Below are 21,057 nucleotides of genomic sequence, written 5' to 3' on the forward strand. Positions count from 1 at the left end.
CCATATATATATAGATCTTTATTTATGTACACCTGCAACATACAAGACACATGTAAGAAACATGATCTACTAAAAGAAAGATATTTCCTTATTCAGACATTCATAAAATTGCTTTTGCACTTGGCTACAAAAATTCATGCATGGTTTATTTAGGTTATTTTTCCTAACTAAGAAATGCAAATCATAACAACTTTATCCCTTTAAGCATCATTTTTAACATCAGCTGTGTTTTTTCCCTAAAGGTGTTTTACACTTGATTTATCTATTTGTATTCCCTTGGATGTTCTATGTGAGACACCTTAAACCAAAATGCTTGGAATTTCTGCTTGATATTATTCTACTTATCACTTAGACTCTGTTCATTTTTCTAAACCTGTTTTCCATTTATGTTTAAGTTTAGATGGTCTTTTATTTTTCTACAATGTTTAACCTGACCTTAAACTGATTCAGTAATTTTTTTCAAATATTGCATTTTTCATCTCAAGATGTTTTATTTGTTTTTTAAAAAAATACAGTTTACTTCTCATTGTATTCACATGTTTAATCTAAAGTACACTTACAATAGCTTTTTTAAAGTCCTGTTCTTGTATTTCTACTATCTTTGTCACTTCTGATAGATTGTTCGCCTGGTGATTGATCACATTTTCCTGCCTTTGACATGCTTCAAAAAGGTTTTATTAATGCTGAATTTTGTATATATTAAGTTATCTAATGCCTGTTTTTGATTTTTTAAAAAGATTTTGAGAATTTTTTCTTTTATAACAATTTGTTACTTGTCGATCAACTAGCTTTTTTTAGCATAACTTTTGTTAAGGTGCTTATCAAATAGCTGTAATTACTAATACTTTTTACTAAAGCAGGGCCTCTTGGGTATCTAATGAATACTTGAATACTCAATAGTGTTTTCCTTCCAGATGGCTGGAATGTGAGCAGCTCCTTGTCTTGTGATAACTTTGGAAGTTATGCAATTTATAACTTCATGGTACTGTTTGCTGAGCTTTGATGAAGTTAACCTTGGCATGCTCACCTTAATTTTCATCAAAGACTAAAAACAACCATTATTCTAGTTCTGAATTTCTCTCTGTCTGTATTTCCCTCTTCGCTGCCTTATTGTCCCACATAATAGCTGCCTCAGCCTCACCATACTGGCTTTTCTACCTCCTAAAGGCAGTGGTGATACAATGATGCTCTGCTTAAGTTTTCTCTCTGCCTTCATCGTGGCCTCAAAAGTGATTGTAGGCAGAAGACATGGTGATAATCAAATGGTCACAGGACTCATTTCTCCCGTAGCAAGGACGAGACTCTTGAACTTCATGCTGTCCAGTGTTTGAATAGAGTTTTTTCATATATTTTGTTCAGTTTCCTGGTTGTTAATGGAAGAGGCACAGTTTTCCATCATGGCCAGAAGGCATGATTCTATTAATTTTTCCCCCATGTTTTTATCTATGTTGTTGTGTGGCAGAGATGATGTTTTGTAGAAGTATTTCTCTTGGAAAGTACATCAATTTGAAGCAGACCAGGCATAAGCTTTTGATGTAAAATATTTCAGAAACAAAACATAATCTGTTTTCTCCAACACAATTAATGAAAAAACTCTTGCAACATTATAATTTTTTCCCCTAAGGTTAGCATCTATGTCTAGCATCTTGAAACTAAGCATTAAAAATGGGGTATGCTGGGGACTGAAAAATTAGAACTATTGCTATAAATGCATATTTGTTCATATAATAAACCCAAAATGTCTATTTGTGTTTTAAATCTATTTGTGTTTAAAAATCACACCAGATTTTAAAGACTTTATTTTGACTTTTGTTTACTAATAAGTTTTGAAATGAGATGATTACAATCAATACCTTTTACCCATAGTAGCCATTCTGTAACACAGTAGGTTAAAAGAGACTGAGAGGAATCATGTATTAATACAATGGAATATAAAAATTATAAAAGTCACTTAAAATGTGTAATATTTATGGTAACTAATTACCATAGATTTTGATTGAAAATATTTTAATAATAAAAATTAGCCAATAAAATTTGTTTGGAATTTTCTGGACTTTTATATTATATATATTTATATTATATTTAAATATAATAATATTTATATTAAATTTAAATATAATAAAGAACATTTAAATGATGCCATACAAGTTTATATAAATTTTAGTAACTGGTTATGAATCATAAGATCTTATATAAGGCTACCTGAAATGAAACCTAAACTCAATAGATCCAGTAAATATTTTTCTAGTTGGAAATTAGATTTATACCAGGATATTTATTGCCATTGTAATCAAACATCCAAGAAGTTTCTTTTGTTTGACTTAAACAGTTAAAATACAGAACAAATTTCTAAATTAAGACAGTGAAGAGAAACAGATTGTTCTTCCAAATAATGGCAGGCTTTTTTCCATTGCCCTCTTACAAAATAGAATATAGATAATGCAAAACACTCCTATTTAGAATCTAAAGATTACCAAATTGATAGTCAATATGAAACAAAGTGTGACATTAATGTCACATCTCTTTGGAGTAAGATTTTGTAGAATAAAAATTGTGCCAGCACTTTAGTATTAGGGCTGGTTAAACTTCAAAGAAAAGCATTGCATAATATAGTACAGTTTTCTATTAATAGTGACAGTTTTAGGTTTGTTGGAAAAAGAAAATAAAACATATTCATAAAATAATCTAAGATAACAGTACTCAGTGTTTGGAGGAATTGCTTTCTGTATTCGTGTGTGAGGTAACTGTATCATTTTTATTTTTGCAAGAATATTTGGATTGTGGAATAGGTGGTGAAGAGCCATTGCTGTGGGTTAAAGCACAGTTCTATTTTATAAGGCACTTGCCTGCTTTGTGTATATGTCCTGGATCTGTCACAAAATGAGTGCATGACAAAAACTGACTACTTTTGACACATACAGCAGACATTTCAAGCAACCTCACTCAGTTTACTCCGAATAGGGACCAAACCAGCTTCAATAATATAATGGGATATTTGTATTGTAAAGGACAGGAATGGGCAGAAGGACCTGAAACGTAATCCAGGTATATTTCATATTTGTCTCAAAAGAATTCCCATTAAATACAGGCCCCATGCTTAAGACCTTACATAAAAACATAATTCATTGACGTCTATATGCTATGTTCAACAGGAATTCACCTATTTTAGTATGGTCTGCTCAAAGTGAGAAATTTGATTTTAAAGTAAACAAAGTCTATTAATATTTTATGAATTTAGGTATAATTCACTACAATTCGTCTACACACATCTTTAGAAAGTAAATTCTTTCTCTTGCTCCTAGGTAGTAAGTCTCCACAGAAAAGGGATCATTTCTTACTTGTTTTAGAGTTCCAGCACCCGGTGGTGTTTGGAAAACACTGCAATGATTTTTTTTTTTAAAGATTTATTTTTATTTATTTATACAAGCACTGGGTACAGTTAGAAGCGCGGAGGGTGAGAGAATTCACCAGAGCCAGAGCGGGGAGCAGAGCAGGCAGACTGAAGTACACTGCTGAGGGGAGCAGCGGGTGGCAGGAGAGGTCTATGCGCCATGTGGGACCCTTCCCTGGTGGCTGGGGAGCAGCCAGGGATTGAACCAGTGCTGCAGAGGCTGCGGGCAGCTTCACAACCCAGAGATCAACTGCTGTGCCACCGGGGAGGCCCCACTTCAATGATTTTTAATAAATAAATAATACATGAAGAAAAGCCTGAATCTTTTTGGTTCTAAAAACTATGCCTTTTTTTTTCTCACAATGATTTGTGAGTCATGGGGTAAGCATAAGATGATTTTGCTTTTATGTTTTATTTGAAGATGTCATAATAACTTTTGTTTGGAAGATTGATCAAAGCCAATGACATCCTGTGTCATTCTTCTTGTGACCTGAACCTCCTCTTCCACTCTTATTCATTCCAAGCCCTCATATTGTGCCCTATGCACCTGTGTCCCTGGGAAATTATGTCCCCTTCATTCTTCAGTCTCATCAAAGAACACATCACTTCTTGCTATAAACAAAATATGCTGGTTCCCAGACTAAACCTTGATCCCTGCAGCCATATCAAGTTGAGACTGCTCACCCTAATGCCCCCTTATTATAGAAATGTTAGGTGAGGTGGCATTTGCCCACCTTCTGAACTGATTCTAATGAACACATTCTACCCTTTTTATTATTATCTATTGCCATCACATCACTCACCTCCCCTTAGATCTTTCTCCTCTCCTATGCCTGATATTATCTCCTCTCCTATGCCTGATATTAACATTATCTATGTTTCTATGTTCCATTAAAGTCTCTTGATCTCCCTTATATACTTCTACTTCAAGTAACCACACCAGGGACATATGCAAATATATGCTGTATTTGCATTAGAATTATCTTTATGTCTTTATTTTGTCCATCAAATCTGCTACTTCATCAAAGTTTCTATTTATTTTACTTTATTTTCTAACAATTCATTGCCTCTTTTTTTATCGCTTCTCTACAAAATGGCCCAATAATCCTCTCCTTGATAAAAGTCCAACTCTTATAATTACCTATAAGATCCTACATGGCCTATTTACTTCCTAACTTTCTGATTTCACTCTCTTTGGTTTACCAACTTGTTCTTCATCCTCCACTCTCACTGGCTGTATTTCTAATTCACGACAATAGCAAATTCATTCTCACATCAGCATGTTTTGTGAACGTCATTCCATCAAGATAGAACACCCTTCATGCAGATTTTAACATGACTGCTTTCCTTTTATCATTGAAGTTTCAACTTAAATTCTATTTCATCAGACTTCTTTGAATACATTAGCCCTCCCTTTCCAAACATCCTGGTCACTGATTACCTTCTACTATATTACTCTAGTTTCTTCTTAGAATTAATATTTGGGGGCCTCCCCTGGTGGTTCAGGTGGTTGAGCACAGTGCTATGAAGCTATCTGCAGCCTCTGCAGCACTGCTTCATGAGTGTCCCACATGGCGCGGCAGACCTCTCCTGTCTTGCCTGCTGCTCCCCTCGGCAGTGTATTTCATCAGTCTGCCTGTTCTGTTTCCCACTCTGTCTCTGGTGAATCCTCTCACCCTCCTGCGCATCTGGCCTGCACCCTGGTTCTTGTATATTTATTTATTTATTTATACAAGCACTGGGTACAGTAAGAAGCGCAGGAGGGTGAAAAAATTTACCAGAGCCAGAGCTGGAAGCAGAACAGGCAGACTGACAAAGTACACTGCTGAGGGGAGCAGTGGGCACGGTAGGAGAGGACTGCGTGCCATGTGGGACCCTCGCCGGTGGCTGGGGATTGAACCGGTGCTGCAGAGGCTGCAGGCAGCTTCACAGCCCACCGCTCAACCGCTGCGCCACCTGGGAGGCCCTAAATACATAAATAAATCTTTAAAAAAATTAATATTTGGGAAAAAACTGTATATGAACACTTTATTATCGTTTGCTTCTCTCTTTAGGACAAAATCTTTTTCTATTTTGCTATATCCTCCATGCATTGATGACCATGAGTGAAGACTTGCTGACCACTTGACAGACACACGCATACCTCTGATTAAACTCCCAGAGGACAGAAATCTCATATCTCTCAGGATACACTGATGTCTCCAGCACAAGTGGACAAAGACAAACATTGGTTGGAAGAACAAGTCTCCAAATAAAGGAATGTCAATAAAGGAATGTCAATTGGTTGGAAGAACAAGTCTCCAAATAAAAGAATGTCAATAAACACATTAAATTTAAACTCTTAATCAAATAAATATAGATAGAAAAAACATTGAATTTCCATTATTGCATTTGAAAAGGGCAAAATTAAAACAAAAGATCCCATACTAACCCAAAGTTGTAGAAAGACCTCAAAATATTAATCCCATGTATTCTACTTCTAGACAATATTCTAAATATTCATAGATTTGTGTCTGAATATTCGTCTTCACATTATTTGGAATAATATTTGGAATAATTTACCAATTATTTTACAAAAGAGTTTATTTACAAACTATATAACCTTTTTGTCAGCATCAGTTTATTGATTAATAGATTTCTAAGATAGAATGTTGAGTCATTTCAAATGACAGAAGTATACACTTCAAGATGTTTTCTCTTGTCCAGAAGTGAAAGGGTGAATTTTTTTTCCCTCTTGAATATATTCTATTCAATTTCATTTTATTTTTAGTTCAAATAAAAATCCTACCTCTTCACACTGAGGCATCTTAGACAACGCTCCTGGTAGCTTGTGGTTCTGTGTAAGGAAGAAAAGAAAGAAATACAGAATCTCATCACAAAAAAATTCTAAGATAAGGAAGTTTTAAATAGTTTTTGACATCATGAAACATTTACATTATAACAACCAAATCAACCACCAAAAAATATAATGTACCTATCACGGGATTTTGATAAAGTAGTAACAGTATATTTAATATGTGCCATCATAGTATAAGATGAGTATGTAGTATGAAGATAGGAAAAGGGAACAGAACTAAATTAAGATCTAATGTCCTCACAGAAAATAACCAGCAATTCCACTGATTACCAGTCCACAGTATCCTATGCAGCTGTGTTTTTCTTCCTCCATGTTTTCTAATTGTGAGAGTCATTTCCAAAGAGGTTTCTGCAGACTTAGTCAAGCATTTACTTCTAAAAAGGGAGTCTTAGCTTATGGCAGATACACCCTTGAGGTTTGGTGTGCAAAACTTCAGAGAACACCTTTCCTCCCAAATAAAACCTCAGGGATTTTGCAGTTGGTACTTAACCTATGGACCTGAGGATTCATTCTTTTGTATAAGAAGTATGTTTAACTGATCATCTAGAACAAGTGAAATAAGGCTTGTAGGCCTAATCCATCTGGTTCCCCAATTTCTTTTGTAAATATGGTTTTATTGTAGCACTGCTACTGCCATTCATCTCTATTTTTTAGCTGATGTGGTTGAATTCAGTAGTTGCAACAGAGACCTGTGACCCACAGTCTAAAATATTTAATTTGGCCCTGTGGAGATAAAGGTTCATAGAACACCCTTCGAGTACAGTATTCTTTTAATATGTATTTCAAAATAACAAAGTATTGTTTAAGATAGTTTCTGTTTCAAAACATCTCATACTCTCTCCTTTCTAAATCCTAATTGTACTTTAAGGCTCAGAGAATAAGCCTCTGTACTGTTGCAGATATGTTTTATTTTAATTTTGCCTCTTTTTGAACTCCTAGAGACCTGAAGTTTGTAATATACAGTTCAGCACTGAGTTACAAACTATGAAACATTTTCTGTTTGATTTCTGTATGTTAGTCAAGTTTCTCAAATAACACATTTTATTGATATCTTTGTTCATCCTATTATTATCTTCAAAGCACTTTGCAATTTGATGGAATGACTGGTTGAATTTTAAGAACTATATTTCAAGTGGTTTTTGATACACATTGAAGAGTTGTCCAAAGTTCAGTCACTCTGTTATAATATCCATGTTTATATCATTTGTTTTTCATTTTTATTTTCATTCAGGTATTTGGTCTTCCTCTTGCTTTTCATACATCAGTTGTAGGTACAATCATTTTTCTACTCAGTGTCAAAGAGTATATAATGAGTGAATTTTGTTTCATATTCCAATTGTGTACAATATGAAAAAGAGATACTATCCTTGTGCTAGTAAATGGAACTGGCATTTAATAATAATTATAGTATTCAATTTCTGAGGTTTTCATGGTTACAGAAGATACTCCATGTTTTCCGTGGAGTTAAAATTTGTTGTTGTTCAGAGAACAGCAACAGTACCCCAACATTGAAAGAAATGTAAGTCAAAACCACAGTGAGATATCACCTCATACTTATTATCAAAAACAAGATAACAGGTGTTGGTGAGAATGTATTTAGAAATTGGAATCGTTATATATCAGTTTTGGGAATATAAAATAGTGTAGCCACTATGGAATACAGGGTAGAGAGGTTCCAAGGCAAAAATAAAAACAGAACTATTTTACTATATAATCCAGTAAGCCTACTTTCAGTTATTTATCCAAAAGACTTGATATCAGGAACTTAGAGAGATATGTGTACTCCTGCAATGGGACTCCCTGGTGATGCAGGGGTTAAAGAGACAGTGTTATCAAGCTATCTACAGCCACTGCAGCATGAGTTGGATCCCTGACCAGGGTACATGGCGCAGCAGACCTCTCCTGTCTCTCCCGCTGCTCCATTCAGCAGTGTATTTCAGTAAATCCACTTGTTCTGATCCCCACTCTGTCTCTGGTGAATCCTCTGCACCCCCTCACCTCTGGCCTATATCCCAGTTCTTGTATGCATAAAAAAGAAATAAATCTTTTTTAAAAATATTTAAAAAATAAAATAAAAAATAAAAAAATAAAAATAAAAAAGAAGGAAATCCTACCATTTGTGAAAACCATTCAGGTCCATTCATGACCTGAAGACATGCTAAATGAAATGTCAATCACAGAAAGACAATAATACGGCATAATTTCATTTATATGATTTATATAAAATCATCAAACTCGTGAAATAAGGAATAAAATGGTGGTTGCCAGGGAGGTGGGGAAAAGGAAATAGAGGTTGTTATTGAATGGCTATGAAGTTCCAGCTATACAAAATGGAAACATTTGGGAGATCCACTGTATAAAATATATATATATATATAAAATATATAAATATGTAATATATATAAATATGATATATTATATATGTATGATATATATTTTATATATATATATTAGCTAACAGTATGAAGATGTATACCCCCAAACTTAAGAGATCTCATATTTAGTGTTCTTAATCTTTTGGTAGTGATGGCTATATTTACTACCTTGATTTTGGCAATGGTGTTACAGGTATATAAAGAAGCTTGATTTCCAAGTTCAAAAGCAAAACATTTGATTTCTAAGTTCAAAGTAAAATATTAGCAATTGAATCAATCAGTTGCTACCAGAAAAGTAACAGAGTCACATGGAATTTCAGCAGCCTGAAACTATGCTAATGAGTGACAAAACTAGACACTGGGTCTATGTGGTTCCAAAAGCAGAGTCAAAGAAGAGTCATCAGTGGTGATAAGCATGTCTGTCACATGGTCAAAATTCTGTTTTAGGAAGATAGCTGTCACAGTCCCTTTACAGAAATAAGGACTGAATCAGCCAACACACCAGCCACATGAGGGGTGGACATCTGGAACTAAATCATAGTGCAGGGAGGCCTGGAAGTAGGTGCAGTCTCTAAAACAAGTTGGAGATCACTGTTCCAGAAAGGAACCACTTGGCACTAGAATGACAGCATCACAGGACAGATTGATTCAGGAGAAAAGGGAAAAGTTTGGTTCTAATCTGTCAAAAGGCTCACAAAAGCAAGTGTTTACACAAAGCCTGTGAAGAAGGTCAAACGCCAAAAGCATTTGCCCATCCCCACCCGAACCAGACTTCACCACCCTCCAGCCTTATTGTTTTCTCCATGGATTGTGAAAACAGATTAACTGTATTAAAGGCATAAGACAAAGAAAAAAGAGGTAGAGATGAAAGTGGAGAGAATGTGTAGGGAGACTAAAATTAAAAATAAAAGTTATGAGCACACTGCCAGTAGTCTGAAAGCAAAGAGATACTGCATTAATGAAGTAGCAGAAAATTAATTTTGGAAGAGAGATTTTAGAACTTAATAGTTATTGAAATATGAGTAAGGAATTATAAAAAAGAAGGACGAATAGAAGATTGCCCTATGTATTTTTTTAAAAATGTATGGCAATAAAATAAAGAACATTTATTTTATTATTTTAGAACGTGGATTTTTTTTTTTTTAATTACTGGCTGCTTCTGTCATTTCTCCCAACCAGATACTCGACAGAATACGTTTTCTCAAGTTGACATGCTTTTCCAAGTTCAAAATGGTTTCAGGGACATTTTAGGCTCATTTTATTTTTGCTAGTCAAAAAATTGTCTTTTTAACCAAGCAAGTTCTATTGCTATGGAAGATTAACTGGGGATGTCAAGAGTAAGAAAACATGTCAGACATTTTGTTCTCTTTCTGCCAATGGGTCATTCATTTATTCAGTCATTCACAAGGTTAGTTCATTCTTCTAGAAGCAGTAGAGTTCTAATTTACATTTTTCATATATTTAAATGAACTAATTACTGAGAGAACAGCCAGAGAATATAAAAATCAGTCTGGTATAATAGCAAATGTGGAGGCAAAACATGACAGTTCTTCTTTCTTTAAAGCTGTCTAGGGTTCTTGATATGAGTACCCAAGATGCACTGGAGCTATTTGTGAAACAGATATTTTTCCTTCTGCCAAAGGCAGATATTTGTTGCTTTACTCTACTCAGGTATTGCCATTTGTAGGAACTCCCGGCTATGGCTAAAATCTTCCATCTGATTAGAATATTCATGAAAAGGAACTCTGCTATTCAAAGTGCAAAAAATAAAGAAATAAGATCTGCCAGAAAACATAAATAACATTTTTATTTCTGTCTAAATTCTTCAGAATAATATATTTTCCTGTTGGAGCTGTTGGAAAATAATATCTTACTGACATTACACTAAGTGTTCTTGTCTTGCTGATAATCATGTCATAAATACAGAGAGTCTGTTTTCTCCATAGGGAAGGGACTGAATTTTAATTCTTCCACAGACCATAGCCAGGCTGTAACATCATCGAGTGGGTTTGCTTGAGGGCAGCAAGAGGTTGCCAGCACGTACTAGAAGCACCAAAGTTTGATCACCTTCCTTTATCTGATCATTTTCTTGCTTTCATACTCCTTCCTCTAATATCTTTACTAATAATTATTGCATCAACATATACTTAAAAGGCCTCTTTGAAGATTGTTCTCATAAGAGGCTGATTCTCCTGATTTTCTCCTAGCTCTGCTATACTTTCCCATATAATCAGTATCTCTAACTCAGGACTTTTATGAAAATCCAATATCCTACAATTTTTTTTTTTTTTAGGCATGACTTGGACATGCTAAAAATGAGTGTATCATCTCTCTATAACCAGTGTACTCCTGACCTGTGCTTGAGGTCAATTCTGGGCTTGAGGTCATATTTCCATTAGATGAAAAACTCCTGGAAGATATCTGGAAAAATCAGAGATACAAAACAGAGTCAGACAAAATCAAACCAATAACAAGACCTAGACATCTGACTATAGAATTGAGGCTACAAGTTGGGATCAGGAATGGGGGGAACACAATCTGTGGAGGGACACAACGGACTAGTGTGCCTTGGTGCCTTGGTGGTGGGTGTGGTGTGATGACTTGCATCTGAGGAGTGTGACCTGGGCCTCTGAACCACATACAGTGTTGTAAACCAATGTTAATCTAAATTAAAAAAAAAAATGCTCATGGAATATTAAAAAAATAAATAAAAATTATAGTAAATATATTAACAAGGTTAATGGTAATAAGACAAAAATAATAATATTATGTGCTGGCAAATAGTGTTACAAGCATTTTATAAACAATGACTACTTTTTGATGGAGAAAATAAGGCGTTGAGTCAAATAATTTACCGCAGTAGGGGTTAGAAAATGTTCCTGAGTGTGAACAACTGTTGTGACCTATTGATGACAATATCAGGAGAGTTGACAGTTGTGTAAACAAATTTTGCATTTCAGAAATATATCTTTTTCTTTATCTTTCTACTTTATATCTATTATTACCTATATATGTGTGTTTATCCATCTAGCCTACATACACACACATCCAAATTATATTTGTACCAGAGAGTTAATACAAGCAAGTATATTTCAAATGTATTTCATATGAGAAATTTCAGTTTTCATTAAAAACACACATTTTATTCAAATGCACATTAACCTTCAAATTAAGAAAATCCAGGAATTGGTTGCTATTTATAGAACTGCTGATTATTTAAAATGTCTTTGCAGATATTTGTTAATTGGATATCCTTACTAAAAATTAGCAGCTTATGTGGTTGTCCTTGTCTCCTTGGGGAACAATCGCCCCCAAATTCAATCTCACTAATTTGTTTAAAGAAATGAAGTATAATTTTTAGATATAAAAAGTACCACTAACATCTGGGCATTTTTAATGTTTAACTCACGAATTCAATAATATTCAACTTTAAATAGTACAGCAATCATACGATGGCACTAACAATTTCTAAATGCAATGTACTGGTTGATGTCCATTTTGAGAAATTTCTTAAATAAAATAAATAGTGGATAAAAAATATCTGCGATGTGTGGATGGATATCAGATAATATCTTTAGTTTATATTGACAACCTCATTGTAGAATCTCTAAACTGAAGAGCAGTTGGAAATTGTTTCCCCTAAAATTATCACACAATTTGGAGTTATGTCTATCTCCTCATTTCTTTAATTAGTGAAGGCTTATTATATTAATCTTCTTAGTGGTTCATGGATAGGTTTCATTGTTCCTATAACTTGAAAATTAAATACTACTTCAGTTAACACATTCATGCAGGTGAGGAATTTTTTCCTGTTCAAATTTTCAACATATTTCTCAATAAGTTCTTACCAGGAACTTTGCCTTTGTACAAAATTGAACACATGTTTACATAAGTGAAATATTCATTTTTCATTTTCTATTGATAGGGCATTTGATATTACAGGTACTCCCAGAGTTTTATTCTAAACTGTGCAGTTCTGAGACTGTTTTCCTTTTGCCACTCTACTTTAAGCTAAGAACACTTTTACATTAATCTGAGCAAGGACAGACTTCTCTAATCTGGCACACTCCTTCACTGATTGTGGAAAGAAAATCAGCTTGGAGAGTCTAGCATCAGCCATTATTCTTATGAATACAATACTAGTATGTGTCCTTGAGCCTGGGCTTTGACTTAGTGTTATTCTGATCTGCAAAGTACCTATTGTCCTATTCAATCAAGCCTCTGGGGATTTGTATCTCCCTGCATTTAATCATTTGAGAACAACACTTCCATTTTTGTCAATAACAACTTTATATATAAATAAAAAAGGAGTAAGAAAATCATATGCTCCCTTTTTGCATAGTAAGAAATATCCCTCTGTGTCTTTAACTCAATTGTTGGTTCATTTAAATAATTTGTGAGAAGAACCAATATTTTAGATTGCCAAAACTTATTTATGCATGGGATGCACTGGCCATATTTTTTCATGTTACTTGCAAATGATTTTTCTTGATAAATCCTCTTTCTCTACCTCAGATTGTACTAGATGACTGAGTATGTGCAGAATGGATGCAATTACACTAGACTATCCAGTTTTCCTTTTTTTCCCCCTTTTCCACATTTATATGCATTGCTTCACTCTCTGACAAAGTACTAGGCTATTTTCAGACCTTTCAGTCTTCTTTGTTGCTTCTTCTCCTTTGCATCCAACAGAATGAAAACTTTCCAAAATTGGCTTATGAATCAAGGTTTTTTCCAAAAACTGTAATCAACTGACCTATTTCAGATGTAGCTTTTTTCCCCCTTTCCACACATTTCCTGAACTAGCATGTGGATATTTTTTTCATCAGGGATATTTGTATGCAATGCAGTTATTTTTATCTCCTATTTATAGAAGGCACATACTTTTGGATATTGTAAAGTTGCTTCATTTTTTAACTTCTCTGTGCTATGTTTTCTTTAACTTGGGTGGTTGATTATTTTCTGAATGCTTTCTGTGATTCTTTCACACCTCTGTGACTTTGTTTGCAACAGTTTCTTCTCCAAAATAAGAGATTTTTTTTGTATGCCTACCACAATGTCCACTACTCATTTCACAGTTCATTCTTCACCACTAGATTCAGAAGACACCAGGATGCTACATTCAACTTCCTTTTCCTTCTCAGAGTTCTATGGCACTTTGCTAGCATTCTCTATATTCCATGGCACAAAAATATTCTCTCTACATGGTCTGTCTTTACAGGCTGCAGCTAAAGGAAAGATACCTTGTCATCTCTGCATTCCATAAGAGTACATAACACTGCTTTTATTTCATGATCAAGATTAAAAGTAGACGATCACATAAATTGTTAACTAAATGTCAAGAAGACTGCATTGGGCTTCCCTGATGGCACAAGGGGTTAAGCACCGCACTATGAAGCAATCCACAGCCTCTGCAGCATGAGTTTGATCTCAGGCCGGCCAGGGACCAACCCACATGGCGTAGCAGACCTCTCCTGCCTCGTCTGCTGCTCCCCTCAGCAGTGTATTTCAGTCAGTCTGCCTCTTCTGTTCCCCACTCTGTCTCTGGTGAATCCTCTCACCACCACCACCCCACACCTCTGGCCTGTACCCCAGCTCTTGTATGCGTAAACAAATCTTTTTTAAAAAAAATTGTGTTTTTTGGGGGACCTCCCTGGTGGCGCAGGCTGTTGAGCGCCGTGCTGTGAAGCTGTCTGCAGCCTCTGCAGCACCGGTTTGATCCTGGCCGGCGAGAATCCCACATGACACAGCAGACCTCTCCTTTCGTGCCTGCTGCTCCCCTCAGCAGTATATTTCATCAGTCTGCCTGTTCTGTTCCCCGCTCTGTCTCTGGTGAATCCTCTCACCCTCCCGCGCCTCTGGCCTGTACCCCGGCTCTTGTATAAATAAAATAAATCTTAAAAGAAAAAAAGTTTTGTTTTGTTTTGTTTTGTTTTTTAAAAGAAGACTGCATCTTTAGGTGCTGTAGTCCTGAGAGTCAGTGAAGACAATTCCTTCCTAAACCTGGGAATAAGACCTGGCTGCCTCTGCATGCATCTGATAGGAGGCTCTGAAAATTGAAAGCAGACACTCCCATTTACTAGCTAGGTCCATGTTTTCTAGTATATAGAAGGTGCAGGACATGTTGATAACCAAATTCATACAAATTTTGTCATTTAAAATATCATTGAAGAGGCACAAAGATTTCTAAGGACTAACAAAACATACATCTCATTTCATATATAAATTTAGTTTTTGTTTAAAAATATTATTTTACATCTAGGCCTTCTTTTGCAAGTGGAACACTAGTATTATAAATAAGCCCTTATCTTGAATGTATAACAGTGAGAAAATTTTTTTGTCTCTGGTTGAGCTACTTGCATTCCATTGAGTGTTGAAATTTCACCAAAATTGCTGTAAGAGAATACTTTTGAGATTAATACTAAAAATGAAGTTTTAGATAATAGGTCAAGTTTGAAAGTTAAACTCTACTGTTTCCAAAGAATCTATTAAAATCACACTAAACTTTATAAAAATGATTAATTCATAAAAACATTATTACCGATAGAATGGTCAATTAAGGAAGCTGACCAGGCAGAAATCATGAGAAAATTAATTTAAAATGGCAACAAAAAGTATGAGTGCATGTTGATAGAAAGTTGATCTTCTGAGACACCTTTAAACTGGATACACCTATATGGAACATACGCATATTAAATTTGATTAGAATGTAGTATCCCTGGAGGATGAGATGCCATTGGGTTTTTTCAACTTACATAAATTATGAATTCATGTATTCAGCTAAGTGACAGGACTTGTTGTAGGCACAGGGAATACAACTGTGAAGGTGCATCTCTTTCATGCCATGGGCCTCTAGTAATTCCTGCACATGTATATAAAGAGATGTTATTGGATATGATGCATTCCAATATGAAGAGGGATAACTGGATACTCTGCAATTAGAATATGGGATATGACTAAGGAAAAAAAAAAAGACCTTCATTTTCAAACAAATAATACTGTGACATTCAAGAAACTTTATACAATAAAAAATTTCTAAACTAGAAAAATTAGTTTGCAATTCTAAGGGTTTTTTTTTTGCACTTTTCTTAATTCCCTTAAGTCACAAAGTCTCTTTATGCTCAAATAAACAAGTAATAGATCATTAATTGTAACCATGTTTGTTCCTTTTCATTGCAATTCTATTTTAAGCATGACAGAGAATCAAGTGGCATATTACTAAATGACAAAAATTAGTGCAGATGAAGGATTTTAGGACAGCATTAAAAGTACTTCGCATCATGAAGACTCTGACAAATATTTAGAAAAAGAAGTTTATGTGTGTGGGTGGGGAGGGTACTTTACCTTATTCCACTCAACATATATAATATTTATTGCCTTTACCTTGTATTAAGAATGTAATCTTAATCAATGAAAACTCTTTACAAGATAGAAAATTTACTTAGGTTACTTAAGTTGATTTGTTTGTATAAACATCAAGACATCAAGATTGACAGCATGGCAACCCAGCTGTCAATCTTTGTAACTTGGTAGAAATCCAATAAAATACTACTGGTGAACATGACTTACAGGCCATGTACATATTGTTTTAGGATTTAAGGCTCTCAAATGCCTCCAACTGGCACAGCTATCTTCTACATAAGTGAGTTAGATTTAGTCCTAGATCAGTTAAGTATAGAATGTATATGTGTGTGTGTGTGTGTGTGTGTGTGTGTGTGTGTGTGCAGAAAGAGAGAAAGGGGGGGGGAGAGAGAGAGAGAGAGAGAGAGAGAATAATATGATAACAGATGAAATCTGAGGTTTAAAACATCCTGAATAAATAATCAATATCAATAGACTACTAGGACAAAGAAAATCTTCTGGATGTTTTATGGGTAACTAACCTGGGAAATAAGTCTTTCTGGATCTGTGACTTGTTAGTGGCTGTAATCTCATGTACTGTTCCTTTCTGTCCCACAGTTAGTAAAATACACTCTTCTACCATTGCAAATGCAAGTTGTTGACCAACTGATAAGCAGGAAAAGAAAAAGCATAATAAAATGCCTGAAATTTTTACTATATAACTAAAATACTAAAAGTTGAAATAGACACAAGATTGACATTATGTTTGTAACCAAATTAACCTGAATTTAAAGGATTTTGTTTCTCAAAACATTTTTCCTAAACATTTACAAACCATATATTACAACATTACGAAAAATATATATGTATGTATGTGTGTATGTATCAGAAAAACAGTATCATGATTCATATACTGCTTTTTTTCTACTTAGTAATAGTAATATATCATCACCTCATTCCCATGTTATATTTGATAACATCTACTAAACAAAGGACTTTTCTGCATCCCGCATGATGCAAAGTAATCTATATGAAAAATTATCTCCAGTGAACTACAGCAGACCTTGGATTTCCATTTCTTGCTGTTTTCCAGGAACCTCAAAACTAACACTATTTGGCTGTTTCTCACAAGAGGTCGGAGGAGGCAAACAAGATGGAAAATTTCAGCAAGCAAAGTCAGTTAGGTTTAATGAAGCTCATTTCTCAACAAGAGGCGATAAATGGCAGATACATTTGTCTGAATGCCAGCTATTTCTCTGATAACTTGTGTAGATATTTTCAGGACACTGTATGTAAATAGAGATTTTATGAAGAAAAATATAAATATTTTAGGTTACGGAGTGAAGGTTTCACTGAATAATTGAGTATTTTTATAATTAGATGTTGCCATACACCAAATTATAAAAGGAGAGCTCCAAAACATAGATAATCTCACTTGAAAGTGATGAGTGATGTTTCATATTCATTATACCTTAAAATATGAACATTAGTACACACAGAATATTTAATATGATTTTTCATAACAGGAACCACACTTTCCTAAGATACATGTCATCTTACTTCAGCAGATTGAGAGTCTTCTCAAGACATGGGACTATTAAGGTTACGTAAATAAATGTCTCAAAAAAGCCAGAGAGTTGATCACCTTACTTACTTTGGTCTCACAGTCCTGTCAATATGCAAATGACTGTGATATAGTTGGAAGTGTGAGGATAAAATTTTGTAGGTGACTGAAAATCAAATGAACAGAAATTAATGATAATAAGGTGCACAAGCAAATGCTGCCTGCCGGTCAGAGCAGGAAAAGTTTCCTAATTAGTTTCATCACCTAGATTTTCTGGAAGGGTCTTAACTGGCTAAAGGATGACACTCTACTTGAGTCTCAAAGCTCAGTCCTTTATATTTAGTATCTGCAACTTACCAATTTTGTGACAAACTATATACTCTTCAGAAAATCCTTAAAATAAACTCTAAATTTCTTTTAATTTAATACTGAAACTAATGTGATTAAATGTTTAGTACAAATTGGTTTTCCAGAGATTCATTGAAACAAATTAGAATATATTAAATAAATCGGTTACTAGTCACAGACAACATGACTGTCCCTACAGAAAATCCTAAAGAATCAACAAAACAAGCTCCCAGAATTATAAATGAGTATAAAAAAGTCACAGGAAAGAAGGTTAACCTATAAAAAGCAATTGTACATGTATATGCTAGCATAAACAAGTGGTGAGGACACAATGAAAAGAGGCTGGTTCTGAACCAGGAAAGAGCCTCTCACTAGAACCCGTTATGCTGGTACCATGATTTTGGACTTCCTGCTCTCTAGAGCTGTGAGAAATAAATTTTCTGTAAAGAAAATAAATAATATAAGAAATAAATATAAGCAATATAAATATAAAATATAAATATATAACATAAATATATAAATATAAGTATAAGAAATTATAAATATAAGGAATAAATTTCAGTAGTAAGCTACTGAATTTGTGGTAATTTTTATAGCAGTATGAATGGACACCAATAAAAAAAAAACAGATGATCCACATAACCAAAAAATATTCTGGGTTCACAGAGAGGGAAACTCAGTGTTAAATGTCACTTTTGAAGGGTGTAAACCAATGTTGCTTCCATAAGAAAAAAAATAAATGAATTAATACAATAAAATGTCCGGCCTCCCGGTGGCGCAGCGGTTGAGCGCTGGGTTGTGAAGCTGCCTGCAGCCTCTGCAGCCCCAGTTCGATCCCCGGCTGCTCCCCGGCCACCAGAGGAGGGTCCCGCATGGCACGCAGAACTCTCCTGCCGCCCGCTGCTCCCCTCAGCAGTGTACTTCGGTCCTTCTGCCTGCTCTGCTCCCTGTTCTGGCTCTGGTGAATTCTCTTACCGTCCCACGCTTCTGACTATATCTCGTGCTTGTATAAATAAATAAATAAATAAATCTTAAAAAAAAAAAAAAAAACAATAAAATGTCACTTCTTCTAAACTATTCTATAGATTCTGTGCAAACCTAATCAAAATTCCCATAGTATATTCTGTAAATATTGACAATCTGATTTTTTAAATTTATAAGTGGTTCAGATGTAAATGGCAATGCATACCCTTGACAGGGTCACTTAGATTTATTTTACTTTTTTTTTAATAAAGATTTATTTATTTATAGAAGCACTGGGTACAGTCAGAAGCGCAGGAGGGTGAGAGAATTCACCAGAGTCAGAGAGGGGAGCAGAGCAGGAAGACTGACGAAGTACACTGCTGAGGGGAGGAGCGGGCGGGCAGGAGGGTCTGCACACCATGTGGGACTCTCGCTGGCAGCTGGGGATGGAGCCAGTGCTGCAGAGGCTGTGGACAGCTTCGCAACCCAGCACTCAACTGCTGCGCCACCAGGGGAGGCCCTACTTTTTATTTTATTTATTTATTTATTTATCTATCTATCTATCTATTTATTTATTTATTTTTCCATTCAAGCTTCATTTTATTCATGAAAGGCGCCTTTGAGATCTGGTGGGGTACTAACACAAAACCTCATCACTCTTCTTCTTCACACTACCTACTTTGTTTTTAAATGAAATGTGGTATTCAGACATAATTTAAATACAATTTGACAAATATAATTTAACAAATATATACTATTGTAATTAAGTCTGATATCAATTAATTGAGCATTACAAGCACCATACAGTCATGTCAGTTAAATCATGCCAAAATAAGCCTGGATTTATTTCAGGACCCCCATTCTTTTAATTTTTTGGATTATTTGCCTGTCCCATTACCATAGGATTCTAATCCCTAGATTTTAGTATTAAAATCTTGATAGGGCCTCCCTGGTGGCGCAAGGAGTTAAGCACCGCGCTATGAAGCAATCCACAGCCTCTGCATCATGAGTTCGATCACCAGCTGGCCAGGGAGAAACCCACATGGCACAGCAGACCTCTCCTGTCTTGCCTGTTGCTCCCCTCAGCAGTGTATTTCAGTCAGTCTGCCTGTTCTGTTCCCCACTCTGTCTCTGGTGAATCCTCTCACCCCCCACATCTCTGGCCTGTACCCCGGCTTTTGTATGCATAAATAAAAAAATAAAATAAAATCTCGATAAGTGGTAAATAAAACTCTTTCCAGTTGCACTATAATTATCTTATTTGCCTCCTGGACTCTATCAGTCACATCTGTCTCCTGCCCCTGCAATCTTGTTATAATCTAACTTTAACACTGTTGATAGGGTGAGACACTGAGGATCAGTGAGGTCAACACCTGGAGACCCCACTATTCCTGATAACTAGCTACTCTCACTATTCTAGATTCTGATGCAAGCACCACATGATAGCAATGCCACAGTTTGTGTTTCATTTCCTACTCCAAACTACAGCCTCCTGGTTTTTCTCTCCACCCACCTCTCATTTAATAAAGCATGAATCTCTTCCATGTCCCAACCAGTGCAGTTGGTGTCGAGCTCCAACATCTACAAGTTGCTGCAGTTTGCCCCAAGTCATAGGACCCTCTAGGCACAGCATCTGTCTGTTAACTCTCCTATTCTCCCAGGAGCAAAGCAAGGGACATCTTCTTGTGCCATATTGATCAGATCACCACAATTTCAATTATAAATTGTCTTTATTTGAATACATTTCTATTTTCTTAAAGAATATGCCTAAGGTTAAATGACGATTTCTTTCATTATCTTTGAATTTCCAACTGTGATTGGCCAATTGCCTTGTATATAATAGGCACAGTAGAGATATAGAAGGATTGAATAAATGAATAAACGAATGGATGAACTGGTTGGCATAGTCTGATGCCACATTGTCATTGGCTGATTGGAAATTGGCATCCATTCAGTGAGACACTCTAAATTGTTTCCACAACAAAATAGCATGCTTCTTGTACTAGATAGTCAGTGATTGATCCTATTAGATTGGAACAGCACCTGTTTCTCTTTTAATGTATTTTCAGTGCATATCAAGCACGTTTGATAATGCAGGCTTTAATTGTTCTAAATTGCTTTGAGTCTACTGAAATAATAAATGAGGCAATTTTGTCTTCAAAGACAATGGACTTTAATGAGAATATTTCTGTATCTGGCAATTTACAGTCATAATTTA

The 21,057-nt window shown here is 35.1% G+C and overlaps 1 protein-coding gene across 2 annotated transcripts in view; it reads left to right on the top strand.

Annotated features, from left to right (window-relative positions):
- KCNC2 (potassium voltage-gated channel subfamily C member 2) overlaps positions 1-21,057 on the top strand; it is a 271,287-nt gene that overhangs the window by 200,353 nt on the left and 49,877 nt on the right. The gene's annotated exons all lie outside the window — the stretch shown is intronic.

The sequence above is a fragment of the Talpa occidentalis genome, unplaced genomic scaffold (assembly GCF_014898055.3).
Source record: "Talpa occidentalis isolate TD23 unplaced genomic scaffold, MPIMG_talOcc4v2.1 talOcc4.16, whole genome shotgun sequence".
In the NCBI taxonomy this organism is placed as follows: domain Eukaryota; kingdom Metazoa; phylum Chordata; class Mammalia; order Eulipotyphla; family Talpidae; genus Talpa; species Talpa occidentalis.